Raw genomic sequence first — 16,609 nt, forward strand, 5'->3', positions numbered from 1 at the left:
GAGATTGTACCTAACTTAAGGCCACGGCCGATTCCTTCCCTCTTCCCTTCCAATCTTCCCATACCCTCACAAGGCCCCTGTTCAGCATAGCAGGTGAGGCCGCCTGGGCGAGGTACTGGTCATCCTCCCCTGTTGTATCCCCGACCCAGAGTCTGAAGCTCCAGGACACTGCCCTTGAGGCGTTAGAGGTAGGATCCCTCGCTGAGTCCGAGGGAAAAACCGACCCTGGAGGGTAAACAGATTAAGAAAGGAAGAAAAATATTCTAGATGAGGACCTACGTTAATGTCCCCCCGCCTCTCCCGCTCCACACTGAAATCCCGGTTACGCTACTACAGTCCCATCTCTACCGTCTCAACGATTACGTCACCGACTTGGCTAGCGAAACACCTCCCCATGCTTCAATAGCCGTAAGCATTCTTCAAATCTGTAAATATTACAACTATCTGTCGGGATTACGCCTGTAGCCGAAGTAGCTCAGTTGGGAGAGCGTTAGACTGAAGATCTAAAGGTCCCTGGTTCGATCCCGGGTTTCGGCAATGTTTTTCAGTCTGCTCTTAATGTATACAATTCACAGTCTACGCCTGTAATTTGGTTGGAGTTTCAGGTGAAAGATATTCTCTTCTTGGGAATATGGCTTCGTAGACATACAACACAGCTCACTACCAACTACCACAGTAAAACGCAATAATCCTAGTGAATACATCCTTCCATATAGGGTTAGAATCATCAAAGGCATCCGGCCTTAGAAATGAACCAAATCCCCATTATGTGCTAACCTGAGTAAAGTGGGGAGAATGCCATGGAGAAGAAGAGAAAGGAGAATTAGAGAGTGGAAACTGTTAGATATGCAAGTTCAGGAGAAATTAGTGGAGGGTCCAATACTGTTCCAAGGACACATACAGGAGATATTGATGAGGAATGGCAGAATTTGACTGCATTTATTTGCAGCGTAGAAAGAGCACAACGTCCGCCTCTATGGTGTAGTGGTTAGTGTGATTGGCTGCCACCGCCAGAGACCCGGGCTCGATTCTATGCACCCGAGATGGTACCTAACTTAAGGCCACGACCGATTCCTTCCCTCTTCCCTTCCAATCTTCCCATCCCCCCGCAAGGCCCCTGTTCAGCATAGCAGGTGAGGCCTCCTGGGCGAGGTGCTGGTCATCCTCCCCAGTTGTATCCCCGACCCAGAGTCTGAAGCTCCAGGACACTGCCCTTGAGGCGGTAGAGGTAGGATCCCTCGCTGAGTCCGAGGGAAAAACCGACCCTGGAGGGTAAACTGCTTAAGAAAGAAAGAAAAATATTCTAGATGAAGACCTACGTTAATGTCCCCCCGCCCCCTCCCGCTCCACACTGATATCCTGGTTACGCTACTGCAGTCCCATCTCTACCGTCTCAACGATTACGTCACCGACTTGGCTAGCGAAGCACCTCCCCATGCTTCAATAGCCGTAAGCATTCTTCAAATCTGTAAATATTACAACTATCAGTTGGGATTACGCCTGTAGCCGAAGTAGCTCAGTTGGGAGAGCGTTAGACTGAAGATCTAAAGGTCCCTGGTTCGATCCCGGGTTTCGGCAATGTTTTTCAGTCTGCTCTTAATGTATACAATTCACAGTCTACGCCTGTAATTTGGTTGGAGTTTCAGGTGAAAGATATTCTCCTCTTGGGAATATGGCTTCGTAGACATACAACACAGCTCACTACCAACCACAACATTAAAACGCAATAATCGTAGTGAATACATCCTTCCACATAGGGTTAGAATCATCAAAGGCATCCGGCCTTAGAAATGAACCAAATCCCCATTATGTGCTAACCTGAGTAAAGTGGGGAAAATGCCATGGAGAAGAAGAGAAAGGAGAATTAGAGAGTGGAAACTGGTAGATAAGCAAGTTCAGGAGAAATTAGTGGAGGGTCCTCCAAGGACACATACAGGAGATATTGATGAGGAATGGCAGAATTTGACTGCATTTATTTGCAGCGTAGAAAGAGCACAACGTCCACCTCTGTGGTGTAGTGGTTAGTGTGATTGGCTGCCACCGCCGGAGGCCCGGGCTCGATTCTAGGCACCCGAGATGGTACCTAACTTAAGGCCACGGCCGATTCCTTCCCTCTTCCGTTCCAATCTTCCCATCCCCCCGCAAGGCCCCTGTTCAGCATAGCAGGTGAGGCCGACTAGGCGAGGTGCTGGTCATCCTCCCCAGTTGTATCCCCGACCCAGAGTCTGAAGCTCCAGGACACTGCCCTTGAGGCGGTAGAGGTAGGATCCCTCGCTGAGTCCGAGGGAAAAACCGACCCTGGAGGGTAAACAGATTAAGAAATAAAGAAAAATATTCTAGATGAAGACCTACGTTAATGTCCCCCAGCCCCCCCCCCGCTCCACACTGAAATCCTTGTTACGCTACTGCAGTCCCATCTCTACGGTCTCAACGATTACGTCACCGACTTGGCTAGCGAAACACCTCCCCATGCTTCAATAGCCGTAAGCATTCTTCAAATCTGTAAATATTACAACTATCAGTTGGGATTACGCCTGTAGCCGAAGTAGCTCAGTTGGGAGATAGTTAGACTGAAGATCTAAAGGTCCCTGGTTCGATCCCGGGTTTCGGCGATGTTTTCGGTCTGCTCTTAATGTACACAATTCACAGTCTACGCCTGTAATTTGGTTGGAGTTTCAGGTGAAAGATATTCTCCTCTCGGGAATATGGCTTCGTAGACATACAACACAGCTCAGTACCAACCACCACAGTAAAACGCAATAATCGTAGTGAATACATCCTTACACATAGGGTTAGAATCATCAAAGGCATCCGGCCTTAGAAATGATCCAAATCCCCATTATGTGCTAACCTTAGTAAAGTGGGCAAAATGCCATGGAGAAGAAGAGAAAGGAGAATTGGAGCGTGGAAACTGGTAGATAAGCAAGTTCAGGAGAAATTAGTGGAGGGTCCAATACTGTTCCAAGGACACATACAGGAGATATTGATGAGGAATGGCAGAATTTGACTGCATTTATTTGCAGCGTAGAAAGAGCACAACGTCCGCCTCTGTGGTGTAGTGGTTAGTGTGATTGGCTGCCACCCATTGGCCCTTCCCCCCACAAGGCCCCTGTTCAGCATCGCAGGTGAGGCCGCCTGGGCGAGGTACTGGTCATCCTCCCCAGTTGTATCCCCGACCCAGAGTCTGAAGCTCCAGGACACTGCCCTTGAGGCGGTAGAGGTAGGTCCCTCGCTGAGTCCGAGGGAAAATCCGACCCTGGAGGGTAAACAGATTAAGAAAGAAAGAAAAATATTCCAGATGAAGACCTACGTTAATGTCCCCCCGCCCCCTCTCGCTCCACACTGAAATCCTGGTTACGCTACTGCAGTCCCATCTCTACCGTCTCAACGATTACGTCACCGACTTGGCTAGCGAAACACTTCCCCGTGCTTCAATAGCCGTAAGCATTCTTCAAATCTGTAAATATTACAACTATCAGTTGGGATTACGCCTGTAGCCGAAGTAGCTCAGTTGGGAGAGCGTTAGACTGAAGATCTAAAGGTCCCTGGTTCGATCCCGGGTTTCGGCAATCTTTTCCGTCTGCTCTTAATGTGTACAATTCACAGTCTACGCCTGTAATTTGGTTGGAGTTTCAGGTGAAAGATATTCTCCTCTTGGGAATATGGCTTCGTAGACATACAACACAGCTCACTACCAACCACCGCAGTAAAACGCAATAATCGTAGTGAATACATCCTTCCATATAGGGTTAGAATCATCAAAGGCATCCGGCCTTAGAAATGAACCAAATCCCCATTATGTGCTAACCTGAGTAAAGTGGGGAAAATGCCATGGAGAAGAAGAGAAAGGAGAATTAGAGAGTGGAAACTGTTAGATATGCAAGTTCAGGAGAAATTAGTGGAGGGTCCAATACTGTTCCAAGGACACATACAGGAGATATTGATGAGGAATGGCAGAATTTGACTGCATTTATTTGCAGCGTAGAAAGAGCACAACGTCCGCCGCTGTGGTGTAGTGTTTAGTGTGATTGGCTGCCACCGCCGGAGGCCCGGGCTCGATTCTAGGCACCCGAGATGGTACCTAACTTAAGGCCACGGCCGATTCCTTCCCTCTTCCCTTCCAATCTTCCCATCCCCCCGCAAGGCCCCTGTTCAGCATAGCAGGTGAGGCCGCCTGGGCGAGGTACTGGTCATCCTCCCCGGTTGTATCCCCGACCCAGAGTCTGAAGATCCAGGACACTGCCCTTGAGGCGGTAGAGGTAGGATCCCTCGCTGAGTCCGAGGGAAAAACCGACCCTGGAGAGTAAACAGATTAAAAAGGAAGAAAAATATTCTAGATGAAGACCTACGTTAATGTCCCCCCGCCCCCTCCCGCTCCACACTGAAATCCTGTTTACGCTACAGCAGTCCCTTCTCTTCCGTCTCAACGATTACGTCACCGACTTGGCTAGCGAAACACCTCCCCATGCTTCAATAGCCGTAAGCATTCTTCAAATCTGTAAATATTACAACTATCAGTTGGGATTACGCCTGTAGCCGAAGTAGCTCAGTTGGGAGAGCGTTAGACTGAAGATCTAAAGGTCCCTGGTTCGATCCCGGGTTTCGGCAATGTTTTTTCAGTCTGCTCTTAATGTATACAATTCACAGTCTACGCCTGTAATTTGGTTGGAGTTTCAGGTGAAAGATATTCTCCTCTTGGGAATATGGCTTCGTAGACATACAACACAGCTCACTACCAACCACCACAGTAAAACGCAATAATCGTAGTGAATACATCCTTCCACATAGGGTTAGAATCATCAAAGGCATCCGGCCTTAGAAATGAACCAAATATCCATTATGTGCTAACCTGAGTAAAGGGGGGAAAATGGCATGGAGAAGAACAGAAAGGAGAATTAGAGAGTGGAAACTGGTAGATAAGCAAGTTCAGGAGAAATTAGTGGAGGGTCCAATACTGTTCCAAGGACACATACAGGAGATATTGATGAGGAATGGCAGAATTTGACTGCATTTATTTGCAGCGTAGAAAGAGCACAACGTCCGCCTCTGTGGTGTAGTGGTTAGTGTGATTGGCTGCCACCGCCGGAGGCCCGGGCTCGATTCTAGGCACCCGAGATGGTACCTAACTTAAGGCCACGGCCGATTCCTTCCCACTTCCCTTCCAATCTTCCCATCCCCCCACAAGTCCCCTGTTCAGCATAGCAGGTGATGCCGCCTGGGCGAGGTACTGGTCATCCTCCCCATTTGTATCCCCGACCCAGAGTCTGAAGCTCCAGGACACTGCCCTTGAGGCGGTAGAGGTAGGATCTCTCGCTGAGTCCGAGGGAAAAACCGACCCTGGAGGGTAAACAGATTAAGAAAGAAAGAAAAATATTCTAGATGAAGACCTACGTTAATGTCCCCCCGCCCCCTCTCGCTATACACTGAAATCCTGGTTACGCTACTGCAGTCCCATCTCTACCGTCTCAACGATTACGTCACTGACTTGGCTAGCGAAACACCTCCCCATGCTTCAATAGCCGTAAGCATTCTTCAAATCTGTAAATATTACAACTATCAGTTGGGATTACGCCTGTAGCCAAAGTAGCTCAGTTGGGAGAGCGTTAGACTGAAGATCTAAAGGTCCCTGGTTCGATCCCGGGTTTCGGCAATGTTTTTCAGTCTGCTCTTAATGTATACAATTCACAGTCTACGCCTGTAATTTGGTTGGAGTTTCAGGTGAAAGATATTCTCCTCTTGGGAATATGGCTTCGTAGACATACAACACAGCTCACTACCAACCACCACAGTAAAACGCAATAATCGTAGTGAATACATCCTTCCATATAGGGTTAGAATCATCAAAGGCATCCGGCCTTAGAAATGAACCAAATCCCCATTATGTGCTAACCGGAGTAAAGTGGGGAAAATGCCATGTAGAAGAAGAGAAAGGAGAATTAGAGAGTGGAAACTGGTAGATAAGCAAGTTCAGGAGAAATTAGTGGAGGGTCCTCCAAGGACACATACAGGAGATATTGATGAGGAATGGCAGAATTTGACTGCATTTATTTGCAGCGTAGAAAGAGCACAACGTCCACCTCTGTGGTGTAGTGGTTAGTGTGATTGGCTGCCACCGCCGGAGGCCCGGGCTCGATTCTAGGCACCCGAGATGGTACCTAACTTAAGGCCACGGCCGATTCCTTCCCTCTTCCCTTCCAATCTTCCCATCCCCCCGCAAGGCCCCTGTTCAACATAGCAGGTGAGGCCGCCTGGGCGAGGTGCTGGTCATCCTCCCCAGTTGTATCCCCGACCCAGAGTCTGAAGCTCCAGGACACTGCCCGTGAGGCGGTAGAGGTAGGATCCCTCGCTGAGTCCGAGGGAAAAACCGACCCTGGAGGGTAAACAGATTAAGAAATAAAGAAAAATATTCTAGATGAAGACCTACGTTAATGTCCCCCAGCCCCCCCCCCCGCTCCACACTGAAATCCTGGTTACGCTACTGATATTCTCTACCGTCTCAACGATTACGTCACCGACTTGGCTAGCGAAACACCTCCCCATGCTTCAATAACCGTAAGCATTCTTCAAATCTGTAAATATTACAACTATCAGTTGGGATTACGCCTGTAGCCGAAGTAGCTCAGTTGGGAGAGTGTTAGACTGAAGATCTAAAGGTCCCTGGTTCGATCGCGGGTTTCGGCAATGTTTTTCAGTCTGCTCTTAATGTATACAATTCACAGTCTACGCCTGTAATTTGGTTGGATTTTCAGGTGAAAGATATTCTCCTCTTGGGAATATGGCTTCGTAGACATACAACACAGCTCACTACCAACCACCACATTAAAACGCAATAATCGTAGTGAATACATCCTTCCACATAGGGTTAGAATCATCAAAGGCATCCGGCCTTAGAAACGAACCAAACACCCATTATGTGCTAACCGGAGTAAAGTTGGGAAAATGCCATGGAGAAGAAGAGAAAGGAGAATTAGAGAGTGGAAACTGGTAGATAAGCAAGTTCAGGAGAAATTACTGGAGGGTCCAATACTGTTCCAAGGACACATACAGGAGATATTGATGAGGAATGGCAGAATTTGACTGCATTTATTTGCAGCGTAGAAAGAGCACAACGTCCGCCGCTGTGGTGTAGTGTTTAGTGTGATTGGCTGCCACAGCCGGAGGCCCGGGCTCGATTCTAGGCACCCGAGATGGTACCTAACTTAAGGCCACGGCCGATTCCTTCCCTCTTCCCTTCCAATCTTCCCATCCCCCCGCAAGGCCCCTGTTCAGCATAGCAGGTGAGGCCGCCTGGGCGAGGTACTGGTCATCCTCCCCGGTTGTATCCCCGACCCAGAGTCTGAAGCTCCAGGACACTGCCCTTGAGGCGGTAGAGGTAGGATCCCTCGCTGAGTCCGAGGGAAAAACCGACCCTGGGGAGTAAACAGATTAAAAACGAAGAAAAATATTCTAGATGAAGACCTACGTTAATGTCCCCCGCCCCCTCCCGCTCCACACTGAAATCCTGTTTACGCTACAGCAGTCCCTTCTCTACCGTCTCAAAGATTACGTCACCGACTTGGCTAGCGAAACACCTCTCCATGCTTCAATAGCCGTAAGCATTCTTCAAATCTGTAAATATTACAACTATCAGTTGGGATTACGCCTGTAGCCGAAGTAGCTCAGTTGGGAGAGCGTTAGACTGAAGATCTAAAGGTCCCTGGTTCGATCCCGGGTTTAGGCAATGTTTTTCAGTCTGCTCTTAATGTATACAATTCACAGTCTACGCCTGTAATTTGGTTGGAGTTTCAGGTGAAAGATATTCTCCTCTTGGGAATATGGCTTCGTAGACATACAACACAGCTCACTACCAACCACCACAGTAAAACGCAATAATCGTAGTGAATACATCCTTCCACATAGGGTTAGAATCATCAAAGGCATCCGCCCTTAGAAATGAACCAAATCCCCATTATGTGCTAACCTGAGTAAAGGGGGGAAAATGCCATGGAGAAGAAGAGAAAGGAGAATTAGAGAGTGGAAACTGGTAGATAAGCAAGTTCAGGAGAAATTAGTGGAGGGTCCAATACTGTTCCAAGGACACATACAGGAGATATTGATGAGGAATGGCAGAATTTGACTGCATTTATTTGCAGCGTAGAAAGAGCACAACGTCCGCCTCTATGGTGTAGTGGTTTGTGTGATTGGCTGCCACCGCCAGAGACCCGGGCTCGATTCTATGCACCCGAGATGGTACCTAACTTAAGGCCACGGCCGATTCCTTCCCTCTTCCCTTCCAATCTTCACATCCCCCCGCAAGGCCCCTGTTCAGCATAGCAGGTGAGGCCTCCTGGGCGAGGTGCTGGTCATCCTCCCCAGTTGTATCCCCGACCCAGAGTCTGAAGCTCCAGGACACTGCCCTTGAGGCGGTAGAGGTAGGATACCTCGCTGAGTCCGAGGGAAAAACCGACCCTGGAGGGTAAACTCCTTAAGAAAGAAAGAAAAATATTCTAGATGAAGACCTACGTTAATGTCCCCCCGCCCCCTCCCGCTCCACACTGATATCCTGGTTACGCTACTGCAGTCCCATCTCTACCGTCTCAACGATTACGTCACCGACTTGGCTAGCGAAACACCTCCCCATGCTTCAATAGCCGTAAGCATTCTTCAAATCTGTAAATATTACAACTATCAGTTGGGATTACGCCTGTAGCCGAAGTAGCTCAGTTGGGAGAGTGTTAGACTGAAGATCTAAAGGTCCCTGGTTCGATCGCGGGTTTCGGCAATGTTTTTCAGTCTGCTCTTAATGTATACAATTCACAGTCTACGCCTGTAATTTGGTTGGAGTTTCAGGTGAAAGATATTCTCCTCTTGGGAATATGGCTTCGTAGACATACAACACAGCTCACTACCAACCACCACATTAAAACGCAATAATCGTAGTGAATACATCCTTCCACATAGGGTTAGAATCATCAAAGGCATCCGGCCTTAGAAATGAACCAAATCCCCATTATGTGCTAACCTGAGTAAAGTGGAGAAAATGCCATGGAGAAGAAGAGAAAGGAGAATTAGAGAGTGGAAACTGGTAGATATGCAAGTTCAGGAGAAATTAGTGGAGGGTCCAATACTGTTCCAAGGACACATACAGGAGATATTGATGAGGAATGGCAGAATTTGACTGCATTTATTTGCAGCGTAGAAAGAGCACAACGTCCGCCGCTGTGGTCTAGTGTTTAGTGTGATTGGCTGCCACCGCCGGAGGCCCGGGCTCGATTCTAGGCACCCGAGATGGTACCTAACTTAAGGCCACGGCCGATTCCTTCCCTCTTCCCTTCCAATCTTCCCATCCCCCCGCAAGGCCCCTGTTCAGCATAGCAGGTGAGGCCGCCTGGGCGAGGTACTGGTCATCCTCCCCGGTTGTATCCCCGACCCAGAGTCTGAAGCTCCAGGACACTGCCCTTGAGGCGGTAGAGGTAGGATCCCTCGCTGAGTCCGAGGGAAAAACCGACCCTGGAGGGTAAACAGATTAAGAAAGGAAGAAAAATATTCTAGATGAAGACCTACGTTAATGTCCCCCCGCCCCCCTCCCGCTCCACACTGAAATCCTGGTTACGCTACTGCAGTCCCATCTCTACCGTCTCAACGATTACGTCACCGACTTGGCTAGCGAAACACCTCCCCATGCTTCAATAGCCGTAAGCATTCTTCAAATCTGTAAATATTACAACTATCAGTTGGGATTACGCCTGTAGCCGAAGTAGCTCAGTTGGGAGAGCGTTAGACTGAAGATCTAAAGGTCCCTGGTTCGATCCCGGGTTTCGGCAATGTTTTTCAGTCTGCTCTTAATGTATACAATTCACAGTCTACGCCTGTAATTTGGTGAAAGATATTCTCCTCTTGGGAATATGGCTTCGTAGACATACAACACAGCTCACTACCAACCACCACAGTAAAACGCAATAATCGTAGTGAATACATCCTTCCACATAGGGTTAGAATCATCAAAGGCATCCGGCCTTAGAAATGAACCAAATCCCCATTATGTGCTAACCTGAGTAAAGTGGGGAAAATGCCATGGAGAAGAAGAGAAAGGAGAATTAGAGAGTGGAAACTGGTAGATAAGCAAGTTCAGGAGAAATTAGTGGAGGGTCCTCCAAGGACACATACAGGAGATATTGATGAGGAATGGCAGAATTTGACTGCATTTATTTGCAGCATAGAAAGAGCACAACGTCCACCTCTGTGGTGTAGTGGTTAGTGTGATTGGCTGCCACCGCCGGAGGCCCGGGCTCGATTCTAGGCACCCGAGATGGTACCTAACTTAAGGCCACGGCCGAATCCTTCCCTCTTCCCTTCCAATCTTCCCATCCCCCCCGCAAGGCCCCTGTTCAGCATAGCAGGTGAGGCCGCCTGGGCGAGGTGCTGGTCATCCTCCCCAGTTGTATCCCCGACCCAGAGTCTGAAGCTCCAGGACACTGCCCTTGAGGCGGTAGAGGTGGGATCCCTCGCTGAGTCCGAGGGAAAAACCGACCCTGGAGGGTAAACAGATTAAGAAAGAAAGAAAAATATTCTAGATGAAGACCTACGTTAATGTCCCCCAGCCCCCTCTCGCTCCACACTGAAATCCTGGTTACGCTACTGCAGTCCCATCTCTACCGTATCAACGATTACGTCACCGACTTGGCTAGCGAAACACCTCCCCATGCTTCAATAGCCGTAAGCATTCTTCAAATCTGTAAATATTACAACTATCAGTTGGGATTACGCCTGTAGCCGAAGTAGCTCAGTTGGGAGAGCGTTAGACTGAAGATCTAAAGGTCCCTGGTTCGATCCCGGGTTTCGGCGATGTTTTTAAGTCTGCTCTTAATGTACACAATTCACAGTCTACGCCTGTAATTTGGTTGGAGTTTCAGGTGAAAGATATTCTCCTCTTGGGAATATGGCTTCGTAGACATACAACACAGCTCACTACCAACCACCACAGTAAAACGCAATAATCGTAGTGAATACATCCTTCCACATAGGGTTAGAATCATCAAAGGCATCCGGCCTTAGAAATGATCCAAATCCCCATTATGTGCTAACCTGAGTAAAGTGGGCAAAATGCCATGGAGAAGAAGAGAAAGGAGAATTGGAGCGTGGAAACTGGTAGATAAGCAAGTTCAGGAGAAATTAGTGGAGGGTCCAATACTGTTCCAAGGACACATACAGGAGATATTGATGAGGAAGGGCAGAATTTGACTGCATTTATTTGCAGCGTAGAAAGAGCACAACGTCCGCCTCTGTGGTGTAGTGGTTAGTGTGATTGGCTGCCACCGCCGGAGGCCCGGGCTCGATTCTAGGCACCCGAGATGGTACCTAACTTAAGGCCACGGCCGATTCCTTCCCTCTTCCCTTCCAATCTTCCCATCCCCCCCGCAAGGCCCCTGTTCAGCATAGCAGGTGAGGCCGCCTGGGCGAGGTGCTGGTCATCCTCCCCAGTTGTATCCCCGACCCAGAGTCTGAAGCTCCAGGACACTGCCCTTGAGGCGGTAGAGGTAGGATCCCTCGCTGAGTCCGAGGGAAAAACCGACCCTGGAGGGTAAACAGATTAAGAAAGAAAGAAAAATATTCTAGATGAAGACCTACGTTAATGTCCCCCCGCCCCCTCTCGCTCCACACTGAAATCCTGGTTACGCTACTGCAGTCCCATCTCTACCGTCTCAACGATTACGTCACTGACTTGGCTAGCGAAACACCTCCCCATGCTTCAATAGCCGTAAGCATTCTTCAAATCTGTAAATATTACAACTATCAGTTGGGATTACGCCTGTAGCCGAAGTAGCTCAGTTGGGAGAGCGTTAGACTGAAGATCTAAAGGTCCCTGGTTCGATCCCGGGTTTCGGCAATGTTTTTCAGTCTGCTCTTAATGTATACAATTCACAGTCTACGCCTGTAATTTGGTTGGAGGTTGAGGTGAAAGATATTTTCCTCTTGGGAATATGGCTTCGTAGACATACAACACAGCTCACTACCAACCACCACAGTAAAACGCAATAATCGTAGTGAATACATCCTTCCACATAGGGTTAGAATCATCAAAGGCATCCGGCCTTAGAAATGAACCAAACACCCATTATGTGCTAACCGGAGTAAAGTGGGGAAAATGCCATGGAGAAGAAGAGAAAGGAGAATTAGAGAGTGGAAACTGGTAGATATGCAAGTTCAGGAGAAATTAGTGGAGGGTCCAATACTGTTCCAAGGACACATACAGGAGATATTGATGAGGAATGGCAGAATTTGACTGCATTTATTTGCAGCGTAGAAAGAGCACAACTTCCGCCTCTATGGTGTAGTGTTTAGTGTGATTGGCTGCCACCGCCGGAGGCCCGGGCTCGATTCTAGGCACCCGAGATGGTACCTAACTTAAGGCCACGGCCGATTCCTTCCCTCTTCCCTTCCAATCTTCCCATCCCCCCGCAAGGCCCCTGTTCAGCATAGCAGGTGAGGCCGCCTGGGCGAGGTACTGGTCATCCTCCCCGGTTGTATCCCCGACCCAGAGTCTGAAGCTCCAGGACACTGCCCTTGAGGCGGTAGAGGTAGGATCCCTCGCTGAGTCCGATGGAAAAACCGACCCTGGAGGGTAAACAGATTAAGAAAGGAAGAAAAATATTCTAGATGAAGACCTACGTTAATGTCCCCCCGCCCCCTCCCGCTCCACACTGAAATACTGGTTACGCTACTGCAGTCCCATCTCTACCGTCTCAACGATTACGTCACCGACTTGGCTAGCGAAACACCTCCCCATGCTTCAATAGCCGTAAGCATTCTTCAAATCTGTAAATATTACAACTATCAGTTGGGATTACGCCTGTAGCCGAAGTAGCTCAGTTGGGAGAGCGTTAGACTGAAGATCTAAAGGTCCCTGGTTCGATCCCGGGTTTCGGCAATCTTTTCCGTCTGCTCTTAATGTATACAATTCACAGTCTACGCCTGTAATTTGGTGAAAGATATTCTCCTCTTGGGAATATGGCTTCGTAGACATACAACACAGCTCACTACCAACCACCACAGTAAAACGCAATAATCGTAGTGAATACATCCTTCCACATAGGGTTAGAATCATCAAAGGCATCCGGCCTTAGATATGAACCAAATCCCCATTATGTGCTAACCTGAGTAAAGTGGGGAAAATGCCATGGGGAAGAAGAGCAAGGAGAATTAGAGAGTGGAAACTGGTAGATAAGCAAGTTCAGGAGAAATTAGTGGAGGGTCCAATACTGTTCCAAGGACACACACAGGAGATATTGATGAGGAATGGCAGAATTTGACTGCATTTATTTGCAGCGTAGAAAGAGCACAACGTCCGCCTCTGTGGTGTAGTTGTTAGTGTGATTGGCTCCACCGCCGGAGGCCCGGGCTCGATTCTAGGCACCCGAGATTGTACCTAACTTAAGGCCACGGCCGATTCCTTCCCTCTTCCCTTCCAATCTTCCCATACCCTCACAAGGCCCCTGTTCAGCATAGCAGGTGAGGCCGCCTGGGCGAGGTACTGGTCATCCTCCCCTGTTGTATCCCCGACCCAGAGTCTGAAGCTCCAGGACACTGCCCTTGAGGCGTTAGAGGTAGGATCCCTCGCTGAGTCCGAGGGAAAAACCGACCCTGGAGGGTAAACAGATTAAGAAAGGAAGAAAAATATTCTAGATGAAGACCTACGTTAATGTCCCCCCGCCCCCTCTCGCTCCACACTGAAATCCTGGTTACGTTACTGCAGTCCCATCTCTACCGTCTCAACGATTACGTCACCGACTTGGCTAGCGAAACAATTCCCCGTGCTTCAACAGCCGTAAGCATTCTTCAAATCTGTAAATATTACAACTATCAGTTGGGATTACGCCTGTAGCCGAAGTAGCTCAGTTGGGAGAGCGTTAGACTGAAGATCTAAAGGTCCCTGGTTCGATCCCGGGTTTCGGCAATGTTTTTCAGTCTGCTCCTAATGTATACAATTCACTGTCTACGCCTGTAATTTGGTTGGAGTTTCAGGTGAAAGATATTCTCCTCTTGGGAATATGGCTTCGTAGACATACAACACAGCTCACTACCAACCACCACAGTAAAACGCAATAATCGTAGTGAATACATCCTTCCACATAGGGTTAGAATCATCAAAGGCATCCGGCCTTAGATATGAACCAAATCCCCATTATGTGCTAACCTGAGTAAAGTGGGGAAAATGCCATGGGGAAGAAGAGCAAGGAGAATTAGAGAGTGGAAACTGGTAGATAAGCAAGTTCAGGAGAAATTAGTGGAGGGTCCAATACTGTTCCAAGGACACACACAGGAGATATTGATGAGGAATGGCAGAATTTGACTGCATTTATTTGCAGCGTAGAAAGAGCACAACGTCCGCCTCTGTGGTGTAGTTGTTAGTGTGATTGGCTCCACCGCCGGAGGCCCGGGCTCGATTCTAGGCACCCGAGATTGTACCTAACTGAAGGCCACGGCCGATTCCTTCCCTCTTCCCTTCCAATCTTCCCATACCCTCACAAGGCCCCTGTTCAGCATAGCAGGTGAGGCCGCCTCGGCGAGGTACTGGTCATCCTCCCCTGTTGTATCCCCGACCCAGAGTCTGAAGCTCCAGGACACTGCCCTTGAGGCGTTAGAGGTAGGATCCCTCGCTGAGTCCGAGGGAAAAACCGACCCTGGAGGGTAAACAGATTAAGAAAGGAAGAAAAATATTCTAGATGAGGACCTACGTTAATGTCCCCCCGCCCCCTCCCGCTCCACACTGAAATCCCGGTTACGCTACTACAGTCCCATCTCTACCGTCTCAACGATTACGTCACCGACTTGGCTAGCGAAACACCTCCCCATGCTTCAATAGCCGTAAGCATTCTTCAAATCTGTAAATATTACAACTATCTGTCGGGATTACGCCTGTAGCCGAAGTAGCTCAGTTGGGAGAGCGTTAGACTGAAGATCTAAAGGTCCCTGGTTCGATCCCGGGTTTCGGCAATGTTTTTCAGTCTGCTCTTAATGTATACAATTCACAGTCTACGCCTGTAATTTGGTTGGAGTTTCAGGTGAAAGATATTCTCTTCTTGGGAATATGGCTTCGTAGACATACAACACAGCTCACTACCAACTACCACAGTAAAACGCAATAATCCTAGTGAATACATCCTTCCATATAGGGTTAGAATCATCAAAGGCATCCGGCCTTAGAAATGAACCAAATCCCCATTATGTGCTAACCTGAGTAAAGTGGGGAGAATGCCATGGAGAAGAAGAGAAAGGAGAATTAGAGAGTGGAAACTGTTAGATATGCAAGTTCAGGAGAAATTAGTGGAGGGTCCAATACTGTTCCAAGGACACATACAGGAGATATTGATGAGGAATGGCAGAATTTGACTGCATTTATTTGCAGCGTAGAAAGAGCACAACGTCCGCCTCTATGGTGTAGTGGTTAGTGTGATTGGCTGCCACCGCCAGAGACCCGGGCTCGATTCTATGCACCCGAGATGGTACCTAACTTAAGGCCACGACCGATTCCTTCCCGCTTCCCTTCCAATCTTCCCATCCCCCCGCAAGGCCCCTGTTCAGCATAGCAGGTGAGGCCTCCTGGGCGAGGTGCTGGTCATCCTCCCCAGTTGTATCCCCGACCCAGAGTCTGAAGCTCCAGGACACTGCCCTTGAGGCGGTAGAGGTAGGATCCCTCGCTGAGTCCGAGGGAAACACCGACCCTGGAGGGTAAACTGCTTAAGAAAGAAAGAAAAATATTCTAGATGAAGACCTACGTTAATGTCCCCCCGCCCCCTCCCGCTCCACACTGATATCCTGGTTACGCTACTGCAGTCCCATCTCTACCGTCGCAACGATTACGTCACCGACTTGGCTAGCGAAGCACCTCCCCATGCTTCAATAGCCGTAAGCATTCTTCAAATCTGTAAATATTACAACTATCAGTTGGGATTACGCCTGTAGCCGAAGTAGCTCAGTTGGGAGAGCGTTAGACTGAAGATCTAAAGGTCCCTGGTTCGATCCCGGGTTTCGGCAATGTTTTTCAGTCTGCTCTTAATGTATACAATTCACAGTCTACGCCTGTAATTTGGTTGGAGTTTCAGGTGAAAGATATTCTCCTCTTGGGAATATGGCTTCGTAGACATACAACACAGCTCACTACCAACCACCACATTAAAACGCAATAATCGTAGTGAATACATCCTTCCACATAGGGTTAGAATCATCAAAGGCATCCGGCCTTAGAAATGAACCAAATCCCCATTATGTGCTAACCTGAGTAAAGTGGGGAAAATGCCATGGAGAAGAAGAGAAAGGAGAATTAGAGAGTGGAAACTGGTAGATATGCAAGTTCAGGAGAAATTAGTGGAGGGTCCTCCAAGGACACATACAGGAGATATTGATGAGGAATGGCAGAATTTGACTGCATTTATTTGCAGCGTAGAAAGAGCACAACGTCCACCTCTGTGGTGTAGTGGTTAGTGTGATTGGCTGCCACCGCCGGAGGCCCGGGCTCGATTCTAGGCACCCGAGATGGTACCTAACTTAAGGCCACGGCCGATTCCTTCCCTCTTCCGTTCCAATCTTCCCATCCCCCCGCAAGGCCCCTGTTCAGCATAGCAGGTGAGGC

At 48.7% G+C, this 16,609-nt stretch overlaps 16 non-coding genes across 16 annotated transcripts; all 16 read left to right on the top strand.

The window, feature by feature from the left end:
* Positions 1-464: 464 nt before the first annotated feature.
* Positions 465-537, top strand: TRNAF-GAA (transfer RNA phenylalanine (anticodon GAA)). Its single transcript has one exon. It is a non-coding gene; the product is annotated as a tRNA-Phe (tRNA).
* Positions 538-1,505: 968 nt separating this feature from the next.
* TRNAF-GAA (transfer RNA phenylalanine (anticodon GAA)) lies at positions 1,506-1,578 on the top strand. The gene has a single exon. It is a non-coding gene; the product is annotated as a tRNA-Phe (tRNA).
* A 961-nt stretch (positions 1,579-2,539) lies between these two features.
* On the top strand, positions 2,540-2,612 carry TRNAF-GAA (transfer RNA phenylalanine (anticodon GAA)). The gene has a single exon. It is a non-coding gene; the product is annotated as a tRNA-Phe (tRNA).
* Positions 2,613-3,496: 884 nt separating this feature from the next.
* TRNAF-GAA (transfer RNA phenylalanine (anticodon GAA)) lies at positions 3,497-3,569 on the top strand. Its single transcript has one exon. It is a non-coding gene; the product is annotated as a tRNA-Phe (tRNA).
* A 966-nt stretch (positions 3,570-4,535) lies between these two features.
* On the top strand, positions 4,536-4,608 carry TRNAF-GAA (transfer RNA phenylalanine (anticodon GAA)). Its single transcript has one exon. It is a non-coding gene; the product is annotated as a tRNA-Phe (tRNA).
* Positions 4,609-5,577: 969 nt separating this feature from the next.
* TRNAF-GAA (transfer RNA phenylalanine (anticodon GAA)) lies at positions 5,578-5,650 on the top strand. The gene has a single exon. It is a non-coding gene; the product is annotated as a tRNA-Phe (tRNA).
* A 958-nt stretch (positions 5,651-6,608) lies between these two features.
* Positions 6,609-6,681, top strand: TRNAF-GAA (transfer RNA phenylalanine (anticodon GAA)). The gene has a single exon. It is a non-coding gene; the product is annotated as a tRNA-Phe (tRNA).
* A 966-nt stretch (positions 6,682-7,647) lies between these two features.
* On the top strand, positions 7,648-7,720 carry TRNAF-GAA (transfer RNA phenylalanine (anticodon GAA)). Its single transcript has one exon. It is a non-coding gene; the product is annotated as a tRNA-Phe (tRNA).
* A 968-nt stretch (positions 7,721-8,688) lies between these two features.
* TRNAF-GAA (transfer RNA phenylalanine (anticodon GAA)) lies at positions 8,689-8,761 on the top strand. Its single transcript has one exon. It is a non-coding gene; the product is annotated as a tRNA-Phe (tRNA).
* A 969-nt stretch (positions 8,762-9,730) lies between these two features.
* TRNAF-GAA (transfer RNA phenylalanine (anticodon GAA)) lies at positions 9,731-9,803 on the top strand. Its single transcript has one exon. It is a non-coding gene; the product is annotated as a tRNA-Phe (tRNA).
* Positions 9,804-10,751: 948 nt separating this feature from the next.
* TRNAF-GAA (transfer RNA phenylalanine (anticodon GAA)) lies at positions 10,752-10,824 on the top strand. The gene has a single exon. It is a non-coding gene; the product is annotated as a tRNA-Phe (tRNA).
* Positions 10,825-11,793: 969 nt separating this feature from the next.
* On the top strand, positions 11,794-11,866 carry TRNAF-GAA (transfer RNA phenylalanine (anticodon GAA)). The gene has a single exon. It is a non-coding gene; the product is annotated as a tRNA-Phe (tRNA).
* A 968-nt stretch (positions 11,867-12,834) lies between these two features.
* On the top strand, positions 12,835-12,907 carry TRNAF-GAA (transfer RNA phenylalanine (anticodon GAA)). The gene has a single exon. It is a non-coding gene; the product is annotated as a tRNA-Phe (tRNA).
* A 953-nt stretch (positions 12,908-13,860) lies between these two features.
* TRNAF-GAA (transfer RNA phenylalanine (anticodon GAA)) lies at positions 13,861-13,933 on the top strand. Its single transcript has one exon. It is a non-coding gene; the product is annotated as a tRNA-Phe (tRNA).
* Positions 13,934-14,900: 967 nt separating this feature from the next.
* Positions 14,901-14,973, top strand: TRNAF-GAA (transfer RNA phenylalanine (anticodon GAA)). Its single transcript has one exon. It is a non-coding gene; the product is annotated as a tRNA-Phe (tRNA).
* A 968-nt stretch (positions 14,974-15,941) lies between these two features.
* Positions 15,942-16,014, top strand: TRNAF-GAA (transfer RNA phenylalanine (anticodon GAA)). The gene has a single exon. It is a non-coding gene; the product is annotated as a tRNA-Phe (tRNA).
* The last annotated feature ends 595 nt before the right edge of the window (positions 16,015-16,609 follow it).

This window comes from Anabrus simplex, chromosome 2 (genome assembly GCF_040414725.1).
Source record: "Anabrus simplex isolate iqAnaSimp1 chromosome 2, ASM4041472v1, whole genome shotgun sequence".
Lineage (NCBI taxonomy): Eukaryota > Metazoa > Arthropoda > Insecta > Orthoptera > Tettigoniidae > Anabrus > Anabrus simplex.